This window comes from Coregonus lavaretus (assembly GCF_964263955.1).
Source record: "Coregonus lavaretus genome assembly, contig: SUPER_35_unloc_6, whole genome shotgun sequence".
In the NCBI taxonomy this organism is placed as follows: domain Eukaryota; kingdom Metazoa; phylum Chordata; class Actinopteri; order Salmoniformes; family Salmonidae; genus Coregonus; species Coregonus lavaretus.
Window position 1 is genome coordinate 461,000 of NW_028167176.1, and position 7,563 is coordinate 468,562.

Below are 7,563 nucleotides of genomic sequence, written 5' to 3' on the forward strand. Positions count from 1 at the left end.
CCAATGTGCTTCGGTTCCCGACGTTCACCAAAAAGATCAGTTCAAAAAGTGCTGTTAATTCGCAAACGACCTATCGCTAAGAGCCGATTTATGCTTGATCCGAAATGTGGTCAAAGGATGGTGTGGCGGAATTGCGGGGCCCCCAGAGGCCAAATTGAGCTCGGTGTGTATCGCTGTGCGCCTCTAAAATGTTTTAACGATGCGGATGGCTCCGTATAGCTCCGCATTGTATAAACACAAACTCACTTCCTTGACAACTTACTTCACAACAGCCCTGCGCTGGTCTGCGAAGCGCAAGAAGTATGAATGCCCTGACATCCAATGCAGATGTCAGATTGACCATGTAGCGCCTTAAATGGTTTGACACTGGTTGTGGCGGAGGGATTTCATGACCTGGCCGTGGTGTTTGCCCTGCTAGCTAAATCATGTGAGGCAAGAAGACACCAACTAAACCACTGGCCGCATGTAAGTTATAAGAGAAGTCGACAATTTAGGTTGAATTATTGCGTTAATATACTGTTATTATAATGTCACAAAATGTATCAGACTTTTTTGCAGCTATCCAATACAACTAGCTAGCTAACTAGAGAGCACGAGCGAGCCCAGTCCGTGTTCACTAGCTCGCTCGCTAGCTAGGTTGGAAAATGTGGTTGGCTAGCTAGCTTTCTTAATTTCAGTTCACTTATTTGAAATATTGTAAAATATCACACAATTGTATTGTGCATTAAAAAGCCTGCTTCTCTTCTTGGAAAATGGTTTTGATGAGTTTGTTGAGCTAGCTAAATGCAAGAAGCCAGAAACCAGATGTTGTATGCACATGTATTCCGCAACATGATTCCAACAAACCTCAGAAGCTATCGAGACAGATAATAATATTGTAGCGGCCCGCACAGACAGCTGTGTGTTATGTGCTGTTCGTTGGTTGTGTTGTACTTACCAGTACCCAGTGTTCGTGGGGTCCGACATGCCAGTCAACCTGCTATCTGAGTTTGGTTAATAAACCGGGAATTCGTAAACTCAAACCTCTGTCTGGACAATTGTTCATTTATGATCATTACAATATTTTCTAACGTTCGTTCTGTCTAGAAGGCAGGTGAGAAAGAAGGCGCTTGCAAACGAGAGCGGTAAAAACAAAACAAAAATTACCGCCCGAACAGGGACTTGAACCCTGGACCCTCAGATTAAAAGTCTGATGCTCTACCGACTGAGCTATCCGGGCTCTGACATGCAGAGAAAATTTAAATATCTTGATTTTAGAAGTTGTAGCTAGATCACATCTAAACTTGTTAGGAAAGTGAGCCGTTCGCAACTGTTGCCGAAGACGTTGCATTCTTTCTGTGTTGCTCTGCGCAAGAGCTAGGGGACACTTTCCTACCACATAGCTAACGTTACAGTAAGTGTATTGCAGTCAGCATCGTAACGTTTATACCACAGATGAATAGGTTACTAGCTTTGGTTTTACCCACAGGTGAATAGGAACTGTTACCGTATCTTTGGTTATGCTAACGTTAACTTAGCTAGCTACTGTAGCTATCATAGCTCGCAATAGAGTGTTCCATTTCATTCTGTGGTCAGCTAACCTAGCGGTGCAAATATGCACCATTGTCCATGTGTAAGTGTTAATATGCACCGAAAAACTACTGTCAGCCTCTGTGTTGTTCCTTTCATCTCCATTTATTGACAATTCAGTGTTTTCATCAGATCAATATACGTACTTTATTAACGTCATTATTGTTCACGTCATTAACGTGAGCAAAAAAAACTGCGACTAATGTATAGTGTGAGTTTTTTTTTGGGGGGGGGGGGTCTCAAGTTTAGAACGTAAATGAAAGACCTGTTTTGATCAGATGAAAGGGGAGAAAAATGTACAGGCCCCAGCGAGATTTGAACTCGCGACCCCTGGTTTACAAGACCAGTGCTCTAACCCCTGAGCTATGGAGCCCTGTTCTGTTGAGGCTGAAGCGCAAACTCTTTTTGAATATGGCCTGGACAGCCTTTCATTCGAGCTCTATAAATGTTCTGAAAATATTTTATGTTTGCTTGCAAAGGCCTAAATTGATCGCTTTGATTGTATTGTAAAAACATCTCTGTCAGTATTTTAAATCACCACGATAAAGACAAAAAAATATCCTGCATTCTGACTTGCAATGTGTTTTCAACTTCAACCACTAGATGGCGTCGAAGAACTGCATTTGTCAACAAGCCGTTCAGAAGTTGTTTGTAGCCAGTCATTTGTTGCGCTCAAGTGGATAATTAAGCAATAAGGCCCGAGGGGGTGTGGTATATGGCCAATATACCACAGCTAAGCGCTGTTCTTTAGCATGACACAACGCGGAGTGCCTGGATACAGCCCTTAGCTGTGGTATATTGGCCATATACCACAAACCCCAGAGGTGCCTTATTGCTATTATAAACTGGTTACCAACATAATTAGAGCTGTAAAAATACATATTTTGTCATACCAGTGATACACAGTCTGATATACCACGGCTGTCAGCCAATCAGCATTCAGGGCTCGAACCACCCAGTTTATAACAGACCTTTTACCACGGGAAGAACAAACCATTTATTTTTACTGCTCTAAAAAGGTTAGTAACCAGTTTATAATAGCATTAAGGCACCTTGGGGGTTTGTGCTATATGGCCAATATTCACAGCTAAGGGCAGTATCCAGGCACTCTGCATTGCGTCATGGGTAAGAATAGCCCTTAGCCATGATATATTGGCCATTTACCACACCCCCTCGGGCCTTATTGCTTATGTATAGACTACATATATATTCACAGTCCAGACCAGTATTTACTACTTTACTCGTGCTTTTGCACGGCAGTCTTTCAATGGGAAAACTTGGCTAAAACCTAAATCTATCTTCTCCAGTCATTCTCTGTAACCACTGCACTGACCATTGAATACAGAATGTGCACACAAATAAATAATCCTTTAGTTGGCATAGCCTATAAAGCAACACTATGCACCTTAGTATTTTTGTGTTTGCTTATGCATTTACAATTTGGGATAACTAGGGCGGATCTGCACCAGTGGCGTACTACTTTGGGAGTTCAATGCACCTGACTGGCTTGCAAAGACAGCCTCCTATGGCTTTGGGCGTGGTATAGAATAGAACGGAGGTACCAGCCTCCGGAATGGGTCATATTCAATTTAGGGATACAGAGATGGATACGTATGGTTAGCCAGAGGACGTAAAATATGTCCAATATTTGCTTTGGAATACTGAAACCATTCCACCATGGAACTCGTATTCGATATCCGATAAATACGCGCAGGAATTGAATTGAATTGTATTTTATGGATTTATGAAAAGGCATATTTTTTGCATCACTAACCACTTGAGGATTGTAAATGAGAAACATGCGTGTGGAAGACGGACGGATTGTTAGTCTTGGTTTTGAACCCATTTCTAAAACCAAGCCTCCATCGCAAGGACGGTAAGTAACTGGTGAATAGGCCTATACTAGAGCAATGATTGATTCAATATCTCCCGTAGATAACCTGTTGAATGTGATTTTTCAAATACCAATAAAATGCTGCATTTGTTGTTTGCGTTTTGATTGTGTTTATAAGAAGGGACTAGTGTCTACATAGCCCGTGCGTAAAAATGCGTTCCAAATGTTCCAAGATCACAATACATCATCATCACTTCTATCATAACCTAGTTGCCTTTCTCTGAACTTGGACAAGGCGAGGTTTATGCGTGAACATGGGACTGGCTTATTTTATGGATTTAAACAAGTGTCAACTGATTTACACAATAACTCAAAAGATAGGCTATAAAAAACCTATATAGATACCGGAACGTTTTCTTATTCAATGGTTTCTTTCTTGTGCTTAGCCTAGGTAGTTGTGTACAGTAATTGACAGGTGCCAATTCAATTGACACAATTGGTGTACTTGTAGCCTAATGTAGCCCATCCCACGGAGGGAAGATACATAGTTACAGTATTGACATGTAATAAACATGTTCAATAGGCCGACTGTACTGTTTCTAGGGAAAATGACGCGATGATTAGCCAATCATCACAAAGAGCTGAGTAATCGCCCCTAAACATGTTGTGCCAGGCTTCATCCAAAAATGCATGTATTGTATGAATGAAACTGTACACCCAATCCGTTCTCTCTGCGCAGCATATACCTGTCCAGCCTGTTTCACAGATTTGTGAAAGGTCGCTCAGCGAGTCACGGGCATTGGTAGGTAGGTCTATTACGAGTGTGGTGTTGGATGTCACTTTGGAACAGTTCAACACGCTACTACGCCCCAACGACTGGAACGGAGCTCCGTCCTGCCTTCACTCCATAAGTGTAGCTTGGTCTCGCCACTTGCGCTCTGGCAAAGGGATTTATAAGATTCAGTCGGACACACTTGTTTCTTTACGCTAGAACGTGACTGAAAAGTAAGGCTGTCAACAATAATAACAAGAGCACTCTCCGTTTCTTTGCTTGTCCACGGTTAATGAAGGCATAACAACCGGGTAAAATAAGATTTCTCCGCGTTCGACCATGAAAGTGGCACGGATATTTGTGGCCAGATGCTGCGCTCCTTCACATTAGCACGCCGCCGGCTGACTAAATGTAAGATCCCTCATTGTTAATTTAGGGAGACCTGTATTTGTGTGTAGATATAACCTAGCTACAACCCCATATAACTTATACACTACGGGACTTAATGTAGGCTAGATTGAGCTGATGTTGGAATCAGTGATGAGACAGCGATCCTCGTTTCAATGAACAGCGATAGGCGACTTTGTAGCCAAATCAAAATTAACAAAGTCTAGCCTGGTTCCGGATGTAAACACAACGTCGCGCCTTCCTTTTTTCACCGAATCCCGACATGGTTGCTAACAAAGGGGCATTTTCTAACTTCTCTTTCCAGGGCCACCATGCTCCTTGCGTCCGCTGTGGTCGTGTGGGAATGGCTCAACGAACACGGGCGGTGGCGGCCCTACAGCCCGGCCGTCTCCCACCACATCGAGGCGGTGATACGAAGCGATCCCCGTGGTGGGAGCGTCGTGCTAGGCCAAGTCGACAACCGCCTCTCGCCCTACATCCTAGACCTGCAGTCGATGCACCAGTTCAGGCAGGACACAGGTAAGAAGACGAGAGGTGGGAATGGCTGTTGTTGTTGTTGTGGGGATGCTGTTGTCATGTCGTTAGGCTACTGGTGTTGTTGGTGTAAGAAGGCAGTTGGATGTATGTAGGTGCAGAACTTTTGTGAAACATCACAGCACAGTTGAAAATGTATGGCAAATTAAAAATCAAAACTGGATGGTCTTAAGAGATAGATGGGAAACCATGTGTTTGATACCATTCCACCTATTCTGCTCCAGCCATTACCACAAGCCTTATCCTCCCCAATTAAGGTGCCACCAACCTCCTGTGATGTCCAGTGAGTGTCTGTCTGTGTCTTGGTCTGTCTGGAATGGATACATTGTGACAGACAAAAGTCATATCAGAATTCTTAGTTCTACAGAGGCCTTTTTGCCATCTTAGGCCCAGTTGTCAGCATGTTCTGGTTTTTACTTCATGTTATTGCACAGCGTCATACAATTCTGTTTGTTTTGCATGTGGTTCGACTGATAGATAGTGACTGCTTTGCCACTGGAGTGGCGCTTAGAGCTCACAGGTTGGTTCCATTCCGTCATAGAATGAGAATTAAGAATGAATTACAATCAGTTCCATATTCCAAGAACCTGGCTGGGTCCCTGACTTTAACCCTCCGCTTGCCTGTCAGACAGAATGGGGTGGAAGTGTGATGACCTAGAACAGCTGTACCTCACGGAGCCTTGGCCTCTCTTGCGAGAGACATTCTTCCCCCCCATACTCCCCGAATCTAACGCCCGCAGCTGCCGTGTGGAGACGGACAATTGGGTGGGATAAGCAGAGGGAGCGAGAAAGAAATGGCACCCTATAGTCAAAAGTAGTGCACTACATAGGGAATAGGGTGCCCTTTGTGACAGATCCAGAGCGTAAGGGGAAAGCAGAGAGAATGTGATATTTCAAGGCTTAATCAGCAGAGAATCTGAGAATCTCCCCCCCCCCCCCCTGTAGAGTCTCAGCCACACTGTCTCCTAAGGATTTCTTTAGTCTTGTCTTTAGTTCTGTCAATAGGCCAGATCTCTAGGGACTAGCGGCGTCAGAACCTCGGTACGTGGGAGAGATAGATGGAAGGAGGTATAGAAAGAGAGAGAGGGAGGGAGAGGGAAGCCCGTCTCTCTCTCTCTCTCTCTTTGTTGAAGTTGAGGGAACAGATGTTGGCTCCTCTATTGTGGAGTAGACGTTCACGCAGGCACCCTCACACACACACACACACACACACACACACACACACACACACACACACACACACACACACACACACACACACACACACACACACACAGATACACACACACACACAGATACACACACACACACAGATACACACACACACACACACACACACACACACACACAGATACACACACACACTCTCTCTCACACACAGGGAAGAGTGTGGGAGAGAGTTGTAGGAGCAGAGCTCAGGCGCACCGAGTCGGGAGACGGGGTAGGGGGCGTACCGGCAATTATAAATTCACTGAAGTGGAAGAAGGGGAGAGACAAGAGAGACAGAACATGAAGAGAGAATGAGAAAGATGGGGGAGAGAGAAAGGGGGAGAGATCAGTAATGACAGAAATATCTCTCTTTATCTTGTAGTTACACTCTGCTGTTTCACCAGAGCTGATGATGGTATGCTATTGCCTATTCACCCTCCCACTGAATCCCACTATGTTTGTGCTAGAGACAGACAGCATGAGAATACTACAGCTCACAGCTCGCAGCTAGCCAAGCAGTCTCCAAATTAACTTTACACCCCATCGGTGATGGTTTTAAGCCTCACATATCCATGTTTCTCTTTTCTCTGTGTCCTGTCTTTTTCCACCACTGTGTGATGCAGCCCTTCTATTATACAGCCAAAGATTCCATTACTTTGTTGGTTCAACAACTTTTTTTTGGAAATATTAGTTTACTTTAAATCCCCTTCCTGTAATTCCCCATAGCTACAGGATTTGGAAACGCAGTATGCCAACTATTCATAGGGCTAATAGTCAATCAGAGAAGCCAGACTGAAGAGTTTTCAGCTGTCACTGAAAGCTTAGGAACGGTTTCACTTTTCGGGAGGAGCCCTGTGAAAGGTAACACCCAGCTAGCGTTAGCGTCTGGCTGTCATTTCAGGAAGCCGTTAGCATTTAGGCTAGCTGCCGTCAACCGACGTCTGGGGAGTCTTTCCTCAAACATAAGCAAATGTTTTTCTACCTGAAGTGGGTGACCATTTAGATTCCCTTTTATAATTCTGAGAAACACTCGCCGACTGAGCCATCGCTGTTACCGTCTGTCAGAAAATGGGCAGACTCTTGTGAACGGGCACACCCTTCCGACCACTGATTGAGTCACTGACTCCCTCTCCAACACATTGTCAATCTGTTTTTCTCACTCTGTTGCTCTCACCCCTCTGTCTCTCTCCCTCTCTCTTGCTCTCTCACCCCTCTGTCTCTCTGCTCTGTCTCTCTC